Source organism: Rattus norvegicus, chromosome 12 (genome assembly GCF_021556685.1).
Source record: "Rattus norvegicus strain SHRSP/BbbUtx chromosome 12, alternate assembly SHRSP_T2T, whole genome shotgun sequence".
NCBI lineage: Eukaryota > Metazoa > Chordata > Mammalia > Rodentia > Muridae > Rattus > Rattus norvegicus.
The window spans coordinates 6,760,300-6,781,008 of record NC_141545.1 but is presented as its reverse complement, the minus strand read 5'-3'; the positions used below and the strand labels follow the sequence as shown (position 1 = coordinate 6,781,008).

Here is a 20,709-nt window from a genome sequence, read left to right as displayed (position 1 = left end):
CAATCCTGACTCAGTGCCATTTCTCAAAGGTCACCTTAGTCATCAACTTAGACCTCAGGGCAGAGCCCATTTCCAACTGTCTGCCTTGGGTTCTCAAGAGCAGAACAGAACCATTAACGTTTAATATTTAAACAAAAACTTTCCATCGCAAATCACCCTGTAGCTGGTGAGGGTTATTAAAACACAATTCATAGGGCCTTTTCTTTTTAAAGCTTGGGTTTTAATGACTGAGATGGAAATCACAATGGAAGCCAAACCTAACTCCCTAGAAATTGTTCTGTCTGTCACTCTGAGCCTCCAGAGCTTTGTGGCTCCTGGAGGAGCAGAGAAGGTCTTTCTGGACTCAGCATCTTTAATTCCTATGGAACTTGGAAGGGTGTACCCAGAAAGGGGTCTTGGAGCTTCCCATGAGACACATCGGCACTATCTTGGCCTGGAGCCCATTGAGAAGTCAGAACTGCTTCAAGCCCCCAGCCTCAGCTCTTGTTCCGTGCTGGCAGAGGCACGGGACACTTTACCTTGCCCAGCAAAGCTAACCCGAAGCCACCTAGAATCAAGCCCCTATTTTGATTACCGGTGGCTGAAGAGCTTTGGTTGGTCCGTGTTTCCTCGGGAGGCCTGGTAATGTATACCACAGAACGACAGAGAGCAAGGACATTGTCTGGACAGGCAGAGTCACAGCCGGGAGCGTGGCAGCTCTGCCCCCATCCTCAATCTGCCAATTAATGCCACAAGTGATGGCAAGGAAGGAGAGGGAACTTTATTCAGTATCAGGAAACACGTTGAATCTCTTCTTGGGAGGCAGGTTCCTCTTCTGGCTGGGACTAGGCTCCCACCTTACCTTTCCTTCAAAAGGAGATTCCTGGGGGGATTTAAGTTCCTGGGGGACTATTGTTCTAGTCTGAAAGCCTTAGATGCTCTCTTTAGAACTGGGACAGATACAAGAGGGAGAGGGGTGAATCAAAGCCCTCCAGTTAGTATCAATGCTCAGGTCTAAATTGCAAGTGGAGAAATTGAGACAGAGAGCAATGTAGCAAGCCAGAAAGCTGCAATTGGGTGTTGGGGCTCAGGTCTGTTACTTTGTATTAAAATGCTAACTGCTGGTCCTGGCTGTTACTTTGTATTGTAAGCTAAATGCTGGTCCTGGTTGCGTCAGGGATGGGGAGATCCTCACTTAAACCAAGTGATGCTATGTAACCTTGCCAAGGTCATCCTTGATTGGTCAATAAAGATGCCTACAGCCTATAGCTGGGCAGACAAGAGGTAGGCGGGGTTTCAGTTGCCAGACTTGGAATCTTAGGTGAGGACAGAGAGAGGTAAAAAGAAGAGAAAACACCATGGGGTAGGTGAATTATGAAAACATGGCCATGCGGGCTGGCCAATTGGAGTAAGAGCAGCCCGGGTGGAACATGGCGAGTTATAACTCAGGGTTACTGGTAGGAAAGTAGATACTATTAGATTAGAGGGCAGATATCTGCCCAGCTCTGGTGCTTTAAATACTTCTCATAAATATAAAGGTTTTGTCTTTTTTCTGGGAACTGGCAGGATAGAAGCCCCCAATTAATATTACATTTTTACCACCACACTGGGGATGCAAGACTCCATTAATCACAATAATCAGAAAATATTAGATTTCCGAGCTGATGTGGTGGTAAAGCCCTGTTATCCTACCACTGAGAAGGCTGAGGCAGGAGAGTCACAAATTTGATCTGGCGTACCGTATGTGAGTGACTGACATGAAGACAACAAAATTTTACTAAGACACAAAATGCTAAGAATCCATGGAAGCCTACACTCTCTTTTTAAGATATTCATTTCATGTTGCAAAAATGTCAATTCTTCCAGTATGAAATTGCATTGTAAATCCAATACAAATCCGGTGTGAAGTATCTTGAGATATCTTTGGCATGGAAAAAAATGATTTTATATTTCTTACTTAAGAATATGTATCTATAAGTAGGAAGCAAAGTATTTGTTTTACTGAATATCAAAGCTCACTCTGCAAGCTTAACTGTCCAGACAGTGCACAGTAATTAACAGAAAGCTCGACAGTACAAAACCCAGAAACAGGTCCACATGTGTTTGAGAACTTGACACGTGGTAAAGGTGAACCCTTGAGCAAAATGGTATGAGAAAAACAGTCATTTAGAAAATCGAAAGGGGTGGATTTTTACACCAAAGTGAATCTCAGATGGGGCAAATATTTGATTATGAAAGTGTGCATTTCAATTAACCTGTGGAAAGAAAGTGTAGGCCACTGACTTACAGTCCTCCAGCCCACCTTGTGAGACGCTCGTCTGACACTGTGTCAGCATTTTGAAATATGACGCCACGGTTGCTTGCCTTCTCGGAATTTTCCCCAAGGACACAATGAACCATCTTAAATCCCCAGAGAACTACATGTAAGGATATTCATTGAGCTCTGTTGATAACAGTGTGGGAGGAATAGAAACAATTTAAATATTGGTTAAAGAAAATAGACTTTAGAATATTCACCCAGGGAAACACCAAATGGACAACTAAAACAACGGTATGTAGCTGTCCTGAAACCATATTGCCAAATCGCTCCAAAAAAAGAAGCACTGTGATATCTTTATGATCTGGGTATTTTAATTATGTATAACTGCATGTGAGTGCAGGTGCCCACAGAGGCCAGAAGGCATCCCATGGCCTGGAGATGTTGGGTGGCTGGTCGTGAGCTGCCATGTGCACGCCGAGTGCTGAGACAGACTCTCTGAAAGAGGAGCCAGGGCTCTAACTACTGCGCCACCTCTCTCCACCACTCTAGTTTTCATTGTTCCTGTGTGTGGAGTTAGAAGCCAGAGCCTCACCCTTTGCACTCACCTGTGCTAAGCCAGAGCACAGCCACTGACCAACTTACCCAGACCTCATTGCTCTTACAGCCCCAGTTGCTCCTCTGGGTCCCTTCTCACCAGCACTGGGAGTCATGATCCATGTACTGCTGTCTGTCCACAGACAGTTCAGCCATATCTGCACTTGCCCTCGGTCACGGCTACGCCTGCCTACCAAAGGCTAGCTGAGAGCAGCGGTGGTCTACAGCAGAGACCCCTGCAGTCCCTGATGCCCAGGCCAGAGACTCGCAGGTCCTGATGACTCCTGGAGTTGCAGACAAGGTGTTCCTGCTAATGACAGAATGACAGCAGGACACTGCTTCTGATGCAGAAACTTTTGACACATTTATTTCCACTTTTATGGTGGGAATTAACTGAGTTCAAGCCGTGGGAGCTGTAATGGTACTACATGAAGGGTAAGGGCTATGACGCTTCCAAGCCTAAGATCCTGCCTAGGACCTTGGGGCTACAACACCAGATGTTGGGCCTGGAACAACTTTTCTTTCATCCAACTTTGATAATTCAAGATTGAGCAGGTTTTGGGTTTTGACCTTTCCCTGTCATACTGAAATAAAGTTTGGGGATGCCATTGTTGTGGGCTAACTACTCACCAGAACTCCCTTCAGAACACTGGGAAACAAGAAAAAATCGGCTACAAGCTGTGGTGAGTGCCTGACATTCGGAATTCTAGCACCAGATCATTAGAGACAGAAACAATACAACAGAGCAAGCTTGAGGCCAACCTGGGCTACATGAGACCTTGTCTCAAACCCCTACCTCTCAAAAACAACAAAACCCCTCTGAGATTTTCATACACGTCTCTGGACAGGAAGTCGTGGAGAGACAACACTACAGTTTAAAACAGAGTGCAGGCTGGCCTCTCATAATGGACACGGACATTCATCTGCCTTTTTTTCTCTAGGAGGCATGGAGTGAAATCAGTTTGGCAGGCTTGTTAGAACTAACTAGAACACTTTGCAAGAAGTGCTTCAGCTGGGAAGTTATAGTTAAGACGCATGCATGCTCATGGGTGGTCACCTCCAAGTGATTTTTATTTTCTTGTTTACCTGACTTGTCCCGCTTAAGAAAGAAAAAAAGAAGGTATTAGTGTACCTACTAGTATTCTAATGCTAATTATGTTCCCCAAAACTGTTTACACGTAGAGAATCTGTACACGGCTTCTGGAAACCCGCCCCCACTTAATTCTGATTGGTAAATAAGAATGACAGCAGTCAATAGCTGGGGAGAAGAGATGGAGGCGGGACTTAGGGCTCCCAGGCTTGGGGCAGCGAGGAAGCAAGAGAAGAAAAAGGAAAAACACCATGGCTGGGGTGCGGACAGGAGAGAGGAGCACAGGACATAGCCCAGAGGACTGGGTCTAGAGCAGCGAAGATAGAACATAGAAATCAGTCAGTAGTAACTCGGGATTGCTCAGCGGGAGGTAGATTCTAGCAACCTGGAGGGGAGGAGCTGCCCAGCATTGTGCTGCTTAAAGGCGTATTAAATGTGAAGGCCTGTTGTGTATCTTTCATTTGGGAAAATAAACCATTGAGGCAAGAAGCAACCCCATGCAGGTTTATTAAAAAATATTATAGTATATATTCAAAACATAAGGGAGTGACTCACTCTTGTGAACCTTTAACATGTGTGCAAGTTCAGGCTAAGAAATATGTGAAAGGGAACAGAACCCCAGACTCTCTCTCTTTCTCTCTCTCTCTCTCTCTCTCTCTCTCTCTCTCTCTCTCTCTCTCTCTCACACACACACACACACACACACACCATATATAATTACACACCAACACAAACACGCACTAACACAAACACACACCATAAACCTCCACCTACACACAACCTCTCACAACTTCCCCCACACAGCACCCCCCACTCTCACGTGTACACACACACCAGCAGACCCTACACATACATGCACATAGATCCCAGAAATATCCATATACACACACCATGTACACCTCTTCCTACCCAACCCTCCCATTCTCTCCTAACACATGCACATGTATTGCTCCCCATACACCCACACACTACAATCCTCTCTCACCTCACACACACATCCTCAAATACCACCCCCCACACCTATCCATCAGCCCTCAGCCAGAACCAACTATTGATGATGACTCTCAACCTTAATGGTGACAATAGCCAATCATTGCCGTCATTGGGGCCACCGTCTCCCAGCCCCGGCACATAGGAGTCTTACCACAGACATTCCAGAGACAACATGGCACTAGGCATCCACCGCAGGCAGCTTCTGCTATGGTTTCTCTATAGTCAGAGAGAAGTTATCTTATGCTCACACTTCTGCCTGTGCACTTGTTAGCGTTTCTGTTGCTATGACCAGATACCTGGCAAGAAATAGCTAAAGGAAGGAGAGGAGGGGTAGAGAAAAGGAAAGAAGGAAGAAAAGAAGGATTTATTTTGGCTCATAGTCTAAACGTGTAGGGTCCATCATGGAGGGGAAGGTGTGGCAACAGGGCTCTCTGTCAGCAGGAGAGTAGAGCTAGGGACTCTTGGCCTCCTTACACGTTAGAGGAACAGGAAGCAGAGGACCAACAGGAAGATGAGTCATGCTATACAACCTCAAGGCCCTCCTCCAGTGACCAACATCCCCCATTGAGACTCCACCTCTTAAATGGTCCATAACCTTCCAGAACAGCACTACCAACTGGAGACCAGATATTCAAATATATCAACCCACAGAGGATGTTTTAGAATCAAATTGTTATCAAATGCTTTTTTTAAGATTTATTTATTATATGTAAGTACAGTGTAGCTGTCTTCAGAAGAGGGCATCTGATCCCATTACAGATGGTTGTGAGCCACCATGTGGGTGCTGGGAATTGAACTCAGGACCTCTGGAAGAGCAGCCAGTGCTCTTAACCACTGAGCCATCTCTCCAGCCCATTATCAAATGTTTGAGGGAAGGAAAAAAGAAATAACTTGTGTAAGTTTAGATTTTTTTCAAAACCTAAGGGTTCTTAAATGCTTCCCTTCTAGCCCACTGACCAAAGGAAGGGGAGAAAGATGGTTACTAGGACAAGGAGGATGTGGACCTGTCAGGAAGTAGTTCTTTGGGGCTATTTCAATCTTCATTGTCAGGATTTCAGCAGCCCAGGCTAAAACGTCAAACACGAGTCTGTAGCAGTGGCTCCATCCAGAAGAACCTGCAAGGCTCTGCCAAGTCAGGACAATCCCGCGGGAGCAGCGAGAAGCAGCCAGAGTAGCACATGAAGCTCTTCCGCTCCCTTCTCTCTACAAAGACACAAGTGAACTGTTGCAAGATGAACCAGCGCAAGAGCATCACTCAGTGTCTGCTGGGTTCTACTGCTACTGTTTCCAAACGTAATGTGTCCTCTCACGTGTCTGTTTCAGCCAAACATCCTCTCATAGGTCAACGTCCAGAAAAACAGCTCAGGACATCACTGAACCTCCAAAAAAAAAAAAAAAATCAGAAATTCCCACTTCAGAGTTGAGTTGTAAGAACAGAGGGAATACGTTCCAACGTCACAATGTAGGTGCCTGGTGCTGCTACCCACTCATGGCAGCAACTGAGCAAATCATTTCTGGAAACAGTAAGAGGAAATGCTGTTGTTCAAGACACTGGGTCTGATCACACCAACAACACACAAAACGCTGTGCATTTTATATCAAGAGACAAACTTACCAAAAGGCAGAGATAGGGGCAGAAGCAAGATTGGTTTGAATAGTTTAGAAGCAGAGCGAGAAATACATCAAAATAGACTCTGTCAGGTGTTCCCTTCCCAAATACAAAGCACATTAATAATCTTCAACAAGAGAAGCACATTGCAATAGCATCTTGAAGTGGGAGGAAAGGGTTATTACAGGGAAAACATTGGATGTTACTCTTATTTGGGGCATAATGATTGGGATGCGGGTAATTCCCCAAGTTCAAAGTTGTGCTATAGAAACCCTAATTAGAGTGTAAGTCTCCCAGGTAGTCTTGATATGACTGGGAAGGGAGATTAGCTAACATTCTGGGGTGGGAGGTTCTTCTGAGAAGCCCTGGTTTTGTATCATGAGAGTTGAGCAGGCACAGACCCTGCCAAAATTAATTAGATTTTTGTAGTACATGTGCTAAATAATTAAGAAGTAACAAGTTTTGGTTTTGGTTTGGTTGTTGTTGTAAAAATCCTGACTTCTGATCCTTAACAGTTGGTAAACTAAATGCTAAACCACAGACACACCCCACATACATCTAGAAGCCACACTCAAGTTGAAACCACTGAAGAGACTCGCTGGGTTCCATTGAAACCAATTCCTAACTGGGAACTCCTCGGGGCTGAATCGTGTGGTCTGTCTGATGGAGTTAACTGTCACTGAGCTCTTGTTTTTTGATTGGGTTTAGGTCGGTTGAGGGTTGAGTTTTGGTTTTTCCACCTTTCACAGGACTCACACGCTTGTCTTAGGCTGCCATAGATGGTAATTGTTAGTTAGTGTGACTCCCTACAGAACTCTTTGGCAGTAAAATGCAGCGCTCCCACCAGAGCTACACAGTCATAAAAATGAAAGCCAAGTTTTTTAACTTGCTGGGCCCGGAAGCGCAAGCCATAAAGGTAACTGACAAGGGATACTGGTTCATTCGCCATGCTTAACAACAAAACGACTGAGTTGTATAGCGTAACGTAAAGAAGAGGTTTACTTCGCTTACACTTTCAGAGGGCAAAAGTGTGAACAGCATGAGGTGGCTTTGGAAAGGCCCCTTCACTCCCTGACAAATGGCTTCAAGGCAGAAGAATGTGTTTGGGGGAGGGATGTCAGAGGGTGACAGGAAGCTAAAGAAACCAGGGAGGAATCTGCCTTCTCTTTAAAATAAACCTCTTCTCATAACAAACCTGGGTGCCTCCCTTGAGGGCTACTTAATCCTCTCCCAGGGCAGAGCCCTGATGACCACCCACTAGCTCCCAGCTCTTGGAAGTTCCCATCACTCCTCAAGACTGCCAAACTGAAGACCAAGTTTCTCACACTTGAACCACAGCAATGGGAGAGTTGGAGGCTTTTAATCTAGAAAGAGGCTACGACTACGCTAGACTAAGACAGCTTGGACATGAACCTTCAAGAGATGGCCCATTTGTTTGTTGGTTAGGAAATGGTTGTTGGCTGGTCCCATCAAGGTTTGATGTCTGCGTCTGCATCTGCGTCTGCGTCTGCGTCTGCGTCTGTGTCTGCTGCGAAGTCTGTTGGGGTGAAACACATTCACTTTGAGATCGGAGGTAATTGGAGTTGAAAGTGGGATTTTTTAACTTTTTAAAGTTTAATTAATTTATTTATTTATTACAGATTCCGGTCTCTATGAACTGGGATTACAGTTACAAGCCACCACACCACACACGAAACTCCACGCATGACAAGTAAATGAGGACAAGATCTGTTTCCTCTTCCAGTTATCCTTGGCAAATGCACAGTGTGTCTCAGGTGGTCCTCTGTTTCTACAGGGCATGGGCTCAGAAATTGTAACCAATGACAGAGTCAGAAGATGCTCAAATCTGCTGTATAGAATAGCATGGTGCCTGCATATAACCTGTGTAGAGTTTGAGTCATTTCTAGATTGCTTGTAATGCCTGATATGAGAGTGCTCCCTACACAGTCACTGGACCGTGCTCCCTAAACAAACAGTCCTAGACTGTGCTCGCTAAACTGTGCTCTTCAAGAAAAGTGATGAGAAAAATCAAAGTCTGTCTATGTTCAGGACAATTTTTTTCAGATATTTTCCATCTGCATCTGGCTGAGTCTGCGAGCCTGGAAGCAGTGGTACTAAGAGCTATGTCTGTGTGAGCACAGTTCTGGTGCTCAGCAGGCTTCCACTGCTCCGTCCTGGTTGTGCCTGGCACTTGCCCTTCTTTCTGAATTCCACTTGTCTTAGTTACTGTTCGGTTGCTGTGATGAAACACGAGAGAGAGAGAAAGAGAGAGAGAGAGAGAGAGAGAGAGAGAGAGAGAGAGAGGGGAAGGAGGAGGAGGGAGGGAGAAAGGGGGGAGGGAGGACACTAATTGGGGGCTTGCTTACAACTTCAGAGGTTGAATCCATGATCATCATGGTAGGAAGCATGGTGGCAGGCAGGCAGTAGCTACAAGCTCACATCCTAATCCACAGGCAACAAGCAGAGGTGGGGAGTGAGGTGAGACCAAACCTGACATGAGCTTCAGAAACTTCAAAGCCCACCCCCAGTGACATACCTCCTTCCAAAAGGCCACACCTCCTGATCCTTCCCAAACAGTTCTACCAACTGGGGACCAAACATTCAAACACAGGCCTATGGGGTCCGCTGTCATTCAGGCCACTGCGCTGCTCACTCAGTACAAGAACACAGCTAACGGTTAAAGTGCGGACTACTCTGAGAAAAGTAGGCCAAGCGCACATGCTGTGAACCTCAGTTTGAGGAGCAAGTGTCGGCAATTAAAATACTCGCCTGTGACTGCATAAGACGGTTGTGACTGACTATTGCAAGGACCTTCTTTGCTGCCAGTTACCATAGGCTGTTTTAAGTTAGAAAACTGAATAGCAACACTGAATACTGTAGAGATGCACTTTGCTCAGTAATACTTGAGTTGTTGCAATATTTGATTATCCATTTGGTTGTTACAGAAAAATTCTTAACTGTAATTGATGGTTGTTGCCGTAATAGTATATTGCCTGTATTTCTACCTCTAGTAATGGGCTTTATGTGCTAGATTTTAATATCCTTGAGCCTGGGCAAGTGCACAAGTCTTTTTAAAAGAAACATGGTTTACTTGCACAAAACTGATCAGTTTGAGAGATCATTAATGCCCTTGAAGTGGTTTTTGTGGGTGTGAAACAAATGGTGAGAATTTGAATTGGTCCCTCTTATTATAGTATTGAAATTAAGTCTACTTAATTTATCAAGTCATGTTCATGCCCTGATTTTATATACTTGTATCTATCAATAAACATTGTGATACTTGAAAAAAAAAAAAAAAAAGACGGTTGTGACTGAACTCTGGGTAGGTTTCTAGGATAATAGGCGAAGGCGCACAGAGCCTTTCAGAATATACGAGCAAGGAAAGAGAGGGCGACCAGAGAGGTGGGAGGAAAAGAATGCAGTAGTTGTGCAGAACAAAAGAGAACTAGTTTGGGGGGCAAGCAAGCAGTAGGACTGAGAGCAACTGACTGAGCAGGAGGGGTGCGGGGGTGGAGGTGGGGTGGAGAGGATGGGGGAGGGGGCGGGGGGAGGGGGAAGCCGGGAAGGATGGGTGGGGGAGGGGCATGAGGCAGAAAAGAAGAAGCACCACAGTCCAGGGAGGCTGCCAGGAGCAGCAGTTTGATTTGCGGGGTCTGGGCAGGAGGTGTTGGTAATTGAAATAACACGAGTCCTGGGGTCCCGCCAAGGTTCTCTTCTGCTGAATCAGGAGCTAAATAACCTGACTCATTTCCCCCCCCCCCATGGATTCTCTCCCCAGAATGCTGTCAAACCTGCCCAAGGGCTCAGACATTTCTTGGGCATTTGGATGACAAGGCATTAGCCAGCATGTCCACCCCACAGCACCTGCTCCCTAACCGTGAGCACATGCAAATGGTTTCCATAAATGAGAAGTCCCATGAGTCCACTCAGTGTGTTCCCAGAGCAGGTAGCACAGAGGAGGACACAAAGCCAAATGGAAATGAAAAACCCACCATTTCCATGAAGAGTAGAACACTGGCTACAGAACAACCAACCACAGTCTCCCCTTTTCACAAATAATCCGATGACTTTCAAAACCATTTGTGAATATTTACTGGGGTACCTGGAGCCCTCCCTTTGTGCTCATGAGAGAACTCCAAACTCTTGGAGACATCTAGTTAGGTGGCTCTCCTCTTGGAGGGCATTGCAGCCAGGAGAGGGTTGGCTAATTCAAGGCCACACTGCCTCTCAGCAGAAGGCTCCTGACTCCCCAAACAATATTCATCTCCCCGTGCCCTGACACGTTCTCCTAGCGCATCCCTGACACTGTTCTTCTGCATCTTCAGCACATCCCTTGTCACCCCAGAATGCATTTGACTGTCACACACAACAGAAGTGTGGGTATTGGTGGTTTAAGGACAGTCATAGTTTCTGTACTGGAGGAATAGAGGGAGGTAGTCCCAAGGTTTATGCTAATACTCAGTAATACAAATAAGACATCCCCATCTTTTCAGCCTTCCTTTATCCAGAGTATCTGTGATACTCTGGATCATGGTGACAGGATGGCTACAGCAGGTCTGAGCATCGTATAATCACTCCAGTGTCCCCAGAGAAAAGAAAGGGGAAATGAGTTGGGGGGGGGGGTTGGACTTTTGGTTCCATCAGAAAAATGTTACCTCAGAAATAAGATTTTACTCTACATCTTACTGCCCTAATTAGATCCACGGTCACCTCTAGCTGCGAGGAAGTCTGGGAAATAAGGTGTCTGGCAATAGGGTAACAAAATTGACTTGATTGGGTTACATGAATGGCAACCCACTGACCTCGTTTAAAAAGAAATCACAATTTCAGAAGATAGAAAAAAAGGGTCAGGAAGGTAGGGTATTTGACACGTACAACAAACACCCTCCAAAACTCAATGGCTTAAATCCACACTCACTGTCCTCCTTGGGTCAGAAGGTCACCGATGACTCTGCTCAGCTCAGCTGTTGATCACTGGGATGCTCTGCTCCACATGACTTTCTGTGGAATGATTCCTGGGAAGAGATGAGCAAATGTCTGTTCACTCCAGAGAGGGAACCCATGACAGACCGAACAGATACCACCAAAGTCCAACTTGGCATACCAATGCGCTCTACTGGGCTGCTTACAGGACTTGGCGTGAGGGGTTATTTAGAAAAGCAAAAATGTTTCACCGAGTTGCATCACCAAAGCCCTCCCCAACACAGGTGACACTTGTGTTCTTTCCAAGTGGTTCAGCAGGTCTGAACCTCTTCCGGGGAGCCCAGCTGGTCTACAAGTGACTCTCTGAACTCTTTATTGCCTTATATATATTCTCAGAAAGGAAGGGGCCTGGTGAGTCTGGACAGTTTCAGGAACTTCCTGAAACTATTATGAGTTGTCTACTTCCTGTCTTAAGGTGCTTCCCTGCAGGATAGAGAGTGCCACTTGCCCTTAGGACATCCTGATGTTTTACCTCTCTGTAAACAAACTGTCTTAAATATCCTGTTGTTTCCCTTCCCTTTTTGTAGGCACCCTATGTCTTAAAGAGCTTCCTTCCAAGATGGAAGGAAAGTGCAAGAAAAATGTTACCTCAGAAATAAGATTTTACTCTACATCTTGCAGGTAAGGGTGAGGGACACCATTCCCATGGCCTAGGACAATGATCTAGTGCAAGAATGTAAGAAGAAGCACGCCCTCAACCACAGTGAAGACCTTCTTGCTTTAGTTCTATTGCATTGGCCTGCCATGTGGTCCCCCAAAGTCAGTGCTGAGGAAGGAGGCAAATTATCTGGGCACAGGGTGGTACAGGGAAAAGTGAAGCCCTGTTAGCTTCCTCTCCACATCTGTTCCCCTTATGCCCCATCACACCCAGCACCTTCCCATCCCCGTTCTCTCTATTTTCCCGTTGCTTCCTTTTTGATCCCACACAAGCCTCTACATCACTCTCCCTCATGTCTGAGCTCATTGTGGGCTGTGCAGAAATCTTGGTATAAAGCCAAGCACTGTGATGTGTCCAGAACTCTCCACATTGTCAGCCCCAGGCACATGGCTCTGTCCCCACAAGGTGCAGGAGACATGGAGATGAACTGTCACAGTCTGGAATCTTGGTCTTCTGGCCACAGTTGTGCAGGGGCTGCAAACAGTCACGGGGACTTTTGAGAATTCTGTTCAGCCCCTGCCTGTCCACAGGTACTCGGGTTATATGCTGCTTCCTGAAAATAAGAAGCAGCGGCCAAGCCTTGAATCTGATTCACGCTTCATTCTACCTCAATGCACTTATCAAAGGAGAGTGTTTTCACAAGGAAGATGTCTTTGACCGGATTTGTGGGCTTTTCTGTCCTTCAGACAATCAGTCATGAATGCAGCCCCAGTGCAGCCTCCTCACCTTTTGCTGACCTAAAAATGTTAAGTGTGTTTTCTGTGAATGCATTACGGGCATGTGGCCTGTAGTTTTAAGCTGCCACCTTTTGCTTTGGGAGGTGACCTGGGCTACTATCCCCCTCCCAGCTTCCCTGAATCCTTGGATGAAAGATAGACACAGTTCGTTCTTTTACAACTTCCCTTGCTGGCACAATTTCTGGGTGCTGCTGTCTCCCACCTGGAAAGGCATTCCCTTACCAATTTATTATCTCCATCTTTCCACCTGTCCCACCTAGCCCCTGCCAAACATCCACGCCACAGGCCCCAGCTCTCCCTGAGACCTCACATGGTTGCTGTGTTCTTCTTCCTCCAAAGAATGGCACAAACCTCCTCCCTCTCCTTCCTCGAATCTGCCTTTTCCTCCTGGGATTCGGAAGTCCCGTTTGTCTCCTGCCCAACAATTGGCCCTCCTCAGCCTTCTTTACTGACAAATCAAGAACCAACTGGGGAACAGGACCTTAAGCATCAGGCAAGCATGCATGTGTGTGTGCTTTGGTGCTTTGCTTGACATCCTTAGTAAAATCCCCGGGGTCTGAGACAGTCACGGTAATGATGCAGCCCTAGTCATCTCTTCCACCCTTTTTACTTCAGTTCTTCTCACTATGAGCTCCCTGTTATGGAATACAATGCGGCAAGGGGATACCTGACAGGCCTGTGCCAAGGTGACCCCCTGCAAAATTGTGCCATGCAACAGATCTAGTTTAAAGGGAGGTTTTTGCAGATAGGGAGAGAAGTGAGGACCTGGAGAAAAGGGGTAGAGGCAGATGAGTGGACATGTAGACAGGCAGACAGACAGACAGACAGAAGCAGAGCCATGAGGGTAGAAAAGAGGATGGGGCACAGAGAAGGACAGAAAGGGGTTGGGTTTGAGGGAGAGAGAGAGAGAGAGAGAGAGAGAGAGAGAGAGAGAGAGAGAGAGAGAGAGAGCCAGCGCTGGAGTGTCAAGCAATCCTTTTATACGAAATCCACACCATGTGCACCTCATGACATTGGCAGGTGAAGTAAGCCATCGATAGGTCCCCAGGAGGATTAGTAGAATTGCCAATAAGCTAACACCCAAACCGACAGCTACCCAAGGGGACAAGGCCTTCAACAGCCTTGATCCTAGGCTCACATTTCAGGACTGTTCTCCCCCACAGAATGGACACAGCACTCTAGATGACACACTTGCAACTGTTTTTTAACTTTGGTGGGAAGGGCTGGTCTTTCATGTTAATGTGCGGGGGACTCTGGCTTTTCAGAGTTCTTAAGTAAAAGGGAGAAAGACACCAGGGCCATGAAATGGTCCCTCTCCAGCCAGGGTCAGAGGACCTGGATTCCAGGCCCAGCTTCCTGCCCCACCACACCCCATACCTTCACGTCCTCATCAACACATGAAGTAGGAAAGAGCCGAAGATCCTCACCAGCCACAACTCATGGACTGGCCGTGTGAGCAAGGCCTCTGCTGCCCAGCTTAGAGCCAGGAAGCCCCCAACACCACACCTGTCCTTGCTGCAATCACGTCTCCTTATGGAGGGAGTATGTCTGTGACTCCATGGCTTAGAGCAGCAGTTCTCAACCTGTGGGTCATGATCCCTTTGGGGAGGTCAAAGGGCCCTTTCACAGAGGACTCCTATCAGATACCTCGCACAGCAGATACTTACACCGCTGTGAGTCATAACTGAGCAAAATTACAGTTATGACGCAAGCAACGCAAATAATTTCATGGTTGGAGGTCACCTCGACCTGAGGGACTGTGTTAAAGGTTTGAAGCATTAGGAGGGTTGAGAACCACTGGCTTAGAGGACCATGGTTATGAGATGGTCCTTCTAGCAAACAGGAGAACAAAGTCAGTGGTCTTTTTTTTTTTCTTGACCTGGACGTTCAAAGACTGTCAGGACTTTCTTTGTGGGGTCTAATATGGAATAACTGGATGGAAGATTCAACACATCAACAAGAGTGCAAAGGACTGCTGGAGAGATGGCTCAGTGGTTAAGAGCACTGGCTGCTCTCCCAGAGGTCCTGAGTTCAAGTCCCAGCAACCACATGGTGGCTCACAACCATCTGTAATGGGATCTGATGTCCTCTTCTGATGTGTCTGAAGACAGTTACAGTGTACAATGTACTTATATATAATAAATAAATCTGAGAAAGAGAGAGAGAGAGAGAGAGAGAGAGAGAGCGCAAAGGGCTGGGTTGCCTCTTACCCCAGAATCCTGAGTCTAACCCCTGGGTCTGGAGATATAGCTTAAGTCATGCTCCATGACCAGAGTTTAGACACCCAGTAAAAACCCAGGTAGTGCAAGCCAATGGATGGGGAGGCAGATGCGGGAGAGTCCCTGGTATTTGCTGGCCAGCCCTGGCATATTCCAGCTTCAGTGCAGATGAGGAGGAAATCCAACATAAATCATTGACCTGCATGTCATACACACACACACACACACACACACACACACACACACACACACACACACACCCTTTAACCCTTTGACCTGGAGATGGGGTCTTACAACTGAATTAGCATAAGACACCAGGAAGGTTTGCTTTGGTCTCCATGCGAGGTCACAGAATGAGGGTAGCTATCCGGAAGCCAGGACAAAAAAGAGCCTTTCCCAGGAAGAGAACCAGCACCCTGTTTGACCGTGGATTTCCTCCAGACCTTAGACTGGTGTTATGATAGCTGTGTCTGGCTGGGATGAGTGGGACCATGGATCGAGTGACAGAGAGAATGGGGTCATAGGAAAGACTCCATAAAATCCCAATGTGGTAGGCTAGACCTATAATCCCAGTATTTGGAGGCAAAAAGCAGGAGGATCCTGAGTATGAAGCCAGCCTGGCCTATCTGGTAAGACCTTGTCTCAACTAAAACAAAACAGGGAAAAAGAAAAGAAAAAAGAGGGGTTGGGGATTTAGCTCAGTGGTAGAGCGCTTGCCTAGCAAGTACAAGGCCCTGGGTTCCGTCCCCAGCTCCGAAAAATAGAAAATAAAAAAAAAAAAAATAAAATAAAAAAAAAAAAAGAAAATCCTCACCAAAACCCCTAGGACCTGGGAATCCATCAAACCAGGAAGCGAAGAACCATGAAGAATGAACCGGCTCAGGACACCCCAAGATGAGCTCCCAGCACAAAGGAGATTTGTTTGTCCCAGAGGGGACAAAGGGCAGGGAATAAGAAACAAAGACAGGAGGTAGAAGATGAGGGAGAAGGGGAGGGGAACAAGGGAGGGGGACAGGAGGACAAAGGCAAATGGCAACTTAATAAAGGTAAGGAAGAGGTGTTTAACTTTAATTGGGCTTGTTAATCAGGTGAGCCAAAGGGGGCTTTGCTTGCTGGACTTCAATATTTTGATAGCTGGACCTTGGTGGTCAGCCTCGGGAGGAGGAAGTGTCCAAAAAAGCAGATAGATCTTTGTGGTTAGCCTCAGGAATGTGAAGGGGAGAAGGACAAGGCCTGCCTGAGCCGTGTTCACCATGCTGGGCCCACTAGAGCCCCTTTAAAGACAGGCAGTGGATTCAGTTTGCTAATCAGCCTTACGTAGAATGAGACTATGGTCGACTGTCCAGAGACACCCAACGTTATTTCTGAGGGAGGAAGAAAAGTTGGACTTGTACCATGAGAGAAGCACCTTTTCTAAAGACTGAACAGGGCAGAGAGCCAAGACATGGGTGGCAGACTCTGGAACAGAGCCCTACCCACAATGGTGCTAGCCTGGTGAGACCTTTCCCAGACATCCAACCCCCCAAGCCCACCCACCTATCCCCAGCCCCCACCCCAGCCTGGAGCCATGAGTTGGTACTTAGTGCTGTTGAGCCATTGACTTCTGTTTACAGCATAAACTGACTTGCTATCAGTGTCTGGTGGTGCGCCTGGGAGAACCAGAGAAGCCACACAATGGGTGGCCTTGACCCCTTTACCCAGGCGTCCTGTACCATCCCACGCCCCACCTTAAAGGACTCACTGAGAACAACACGGAAGACAAGCCAGGCAAGCCACTCCTTCCAGGGTTAACTGGCGAAATTTAATCTTTCTCTCTCATTTTATCAGATGACTCAGATGGGGTCATTTCAGGCTAATGATCCTTCTGCCAAAATAAGGTTATCACTGAAAAGACAGCATTGGCGTACATGTCCCTCGGGCACTTTTGAGGACAAATCTACTTCATAGTGATTGTTGTTTCTGTAGTAATTATAGAGTGAGGCAAACAGGAAGGGCTCCCCCCTCCCATGTGCCCCCTTGTCCCTTCCTCTGGCCAGCATCCTGTGTCTCTTGCTCTGTACTGCCTTCATCTAATCGATGTCTCCGACATTGATCCTGGATCCCCCTCTCAGAACGCCTTGCCTCCTCCTGCTGTCATCTTTGTCTCAGCCAGTCAGAAGGCAAAGGTGTATATCCTGTGCTTCTCGAGGAGAGAAAGGTCACCACCTGACATCAAAGGATTGTCCCCAGGTCCGTTCAATACCCACTCCTGTACAGCAAAAAGAGCCAAGAGAAAGAAGAGCCTGAATTTCATTTTAGCTGCACCCTGAGGTCAGCCGGCTGGCCAAGGCTATTCTACTTGTCAGTGTGCGTGTGTGAGAGCCATCTGTGGACGACTCTGCTTGCTCCTCTTGAGCGGGAGAGACAGTGAGTGCTGCCTCGGTGGTAACATTTATTTATGTTCTAGGCACTTGAGAACACTATTTCATTCCTTGCAACCTCACACAGATACAGAACTGAAGCCGGAGTTTAAACGAAGGAGATAATTTGTCCTAAAAGCACTTGGAAGGTGGGTGGGACCTGAAGAATGATGCCCCACCCCCACCCCACCTACACATTCTCTCTGTCTCTGTCTCTCTTTCTCTAACGAACACACACATGCATGCGTGCACACACACACACACACACATGCACATCTGCACACATAAATCATCATGCATACACATACATTTGGTCAGTAAATAACAGGGTCAAGCTTCAAATAAAAACCTAGCAAACCCAAGCCTATTCACATTGGGTGATAGCACACGTGGCCTGTTATGCATGACACCTAAGAAGAATAAATAAATTATATGGCCCCAGCCTTTTGCACTTGAATAGATAGATAGATAGATAGATAGATAGATAGATAGATAGATAGATAGATAGATAGATAGATAGATTACCCATCAGCTGGGATCATGTAGAACTAGGCTGTTGTGATGAGCATAACTTTTGGGACGGGGGTCGTGTAAGAGCAGGACCTTTGTGGTTTCACTATCTGAGTTCAAGTTTTCCCTTTGCTACTTGCTTGCCGTGTGACCTTGGGATAGCTTCTGAGTCTTTGCCTCTTCGTCTGTGAGGAGGCGTTCTATCGTAAAGGGTCATCTTCTGAGCCAAACAGCTGCCATCTTCAGGAATTCTGCTGGGCCTTCTCACAGAAGATCATCATAGCCTGTTGACGCTGACTTTCTCTCATAGAATGGGAGGCTGGAGAGGATCACGGTCCCATGATCCTCTCCATGAGTATCCACCCATCTTTTCCACCCAGTTATATACTTCTGCCTAATTGTGTATGGACTAGTGGGAGGGCTAAAGGACATAAGTGTGGGAGGATGAGGGGGTGATCCATCCAGCCATGGGGTACAATTCAGCAGCTTTAAAGTCACCCATGCCTCTGCCCCTCACCCCTAACCCATCACTCTGTAATTGAGCCCAATAAACTCATTGGTTCCTAGACTGAACTCAGTTTGTCTCTGGGATCTCAGAAGGAAGGGCAAATGGTGTTTGTCTCCCCTAAAGAAGGAATTTCAGTAACAAAGGGTTAAAGGGCTCTCTATTTGTGTCACTAAATAGATTGTGTGGCATCTATATCACTTAACAAACGCCAGCTATTGGCATCACAACAGCACGATCTAATTCTATGGTTGGGGAGTGGAGGTGGGCAGCTGAGAATGGGGTCCAGGTGGCAGAGAACAAGGCAAAGGCACAAACAGGACAGAGCTCATAGGACGTTAACTATTTATCATGATGTCCTAGACCATTTCACTTTCCACCATCAGGGATGCCAGACAGTAAGGCTGAACAATTTCCTTAAGAGCCCCTGTGCCTTTCCCACCTGTTAAAACAAACAAACAAACAAAGATGTCTGCACTGAAATAGTTCTCTGAAATGCCTCCTGAGCAAGATGAAGACAAGGTAGCCATGGGAAGAACAGGCAGAAATCCAAGATGACTGGGTTCACATTCAAGCCGTGTGAAAAGCTGGGAGGCCCTGGGAGCTGGGAATAGGAAGCGCTATACATCTGAGGGCTGCCTCCCCAGTTACCATCTGTGCCCAGCACAGGAAGCCGCATGTGTGTCCACTTCCTGTGGCTCCCTTAAGCGCATGCCACAGGCTGAGCAGCCTAAGAGAACAGTTCCACAGAACAGATGTCAGAGTAACAAGGTCAGAGGGACTCCGTGGCAGCTCCATTAAGGGCCCTCCCACCTCTCCTCAATCCTGACATTGGCTGGGGCTGCGCATGCGCCCCTGGCTCTGTCGTCTCCTCGTACTAAGACCCCAGTTATTGGGTCAACAGCCCCTTTAATTCCATCCGGCCTAATCTTCATTAAATGCATCTGCCAAGGTATTTCTTTTCCAAATGAGGTCCCCGTGCTTTTATTTGTTTGGCCGTTGAGATTTAGCCAATTATAATACCGTAGACTCATGAGGAACGAGGTCATGTTATAATATAAAATTATTTAATCAAACTAGTGAGTAAATCCATCTCCTCACGTACTTATTGTTTGAGACAACAAACATTTGAAATTTCAGTTCTTCACAGTTTTTAAAGGGAAGCAGTTCATCACTATTAACTGTAGTCAGCACACTGGGCAATAGACTCATTATTTTGTTGTATGTATATGGGAGTTTACCTGCATATATGTATGTGTGCATACTACATACATGCAATGCCAGTGGAGGCCAAAAGAGAATGTCGGATCTCCTAGGGCTGGTCTGTGTCCAATATCTTTGAACTCTTGAACTATGACTTTAAACTGAGTGTGCTCCAGGATGAACTTACCCCCAAAGTGACTATCCTATGTGAACATATAATTAACTGCCTTAATAACATTTTCCTCTCCCTTGTCAGGAATCAGGGGCATTGTTTTAGAAGTAACCCCTTACCTTACAGGTAAGTCTCTCTCTGCTCTTAGGTTTCTTGGCCACAAGAAACAAGGTGCCCTGAGTTACCTTTCTATGTCTCCATACCCCATGCCATCTGGCAACCACCGTTCTACTCTCTTTATCTGGGAGTTCAATTGCTTTAGTTTCCACATATAAGTGTGTCTTAGTTAGGGTTTTACAGGGTAAACAGACACCATGACCAAGGCAACTCTTATAAGGACAACATTTAATTGGGGCTGGCTTACAGGTTCAGAGGTTCAGTCCATCATCATCAAGGCAGGAACATGGCAGCATTCAGGCAGGCATGGGGCAGGAGGAGCTGAAAGTTCTACATCTTCATGTGAAGGCTGCTAGCAGAATACTGGCTTCCAGGCAGCTAGGACAAGGGTATTAAAGCCACACCCACTCTAACAAGGCCACACCCATTCCAATGAGATCACACCCACTCCAACGAGGCCACACCCACTCTAACAAGGTCATACCTCCTAAAAGTGCCACTCCCTGGGCCAAGCATATACAAACCATGAGGCACACACTCATACACTAAATAAAAACCAATCTTAAAACAAACATTAGACACAGAAGTCTGTGGGACTTGAGCCTAAGCTCCACTAGGGTGGGGCAATTATACTACGCCACTGGCAGAGTTTACTTAAGAAATTCCCTTCTCTCTGAACCA

At 46.6% G+C, this 20,709-nt stretch overlaps 1 long non-coding RNA gene across 1 annotated transcript; it reads right to left on the bottom strand.

Annotated features, from left to right (window-relative positions):
• Positions 1–5,600: 5,600 nt before the first annotated feature.
• LOC102548900 (uncharacterized) lies at positions 5,601–20,393 on the bottom strand. Its single transcript, NR_190611.1, has 4 exons — positions 20,276–20,393; positions 11,444–11,540; positions 7,939–8,062; positions 5,601–6,119 (listed from the first exon to the last, which is right to left on the bottom strand). It is a non-coding gene; the product is annotated as an uncharacterized LOC102548900 (long non-coding RNA).
• Positions 20,394–20,709: the final 316 nt, after the last annotated feature.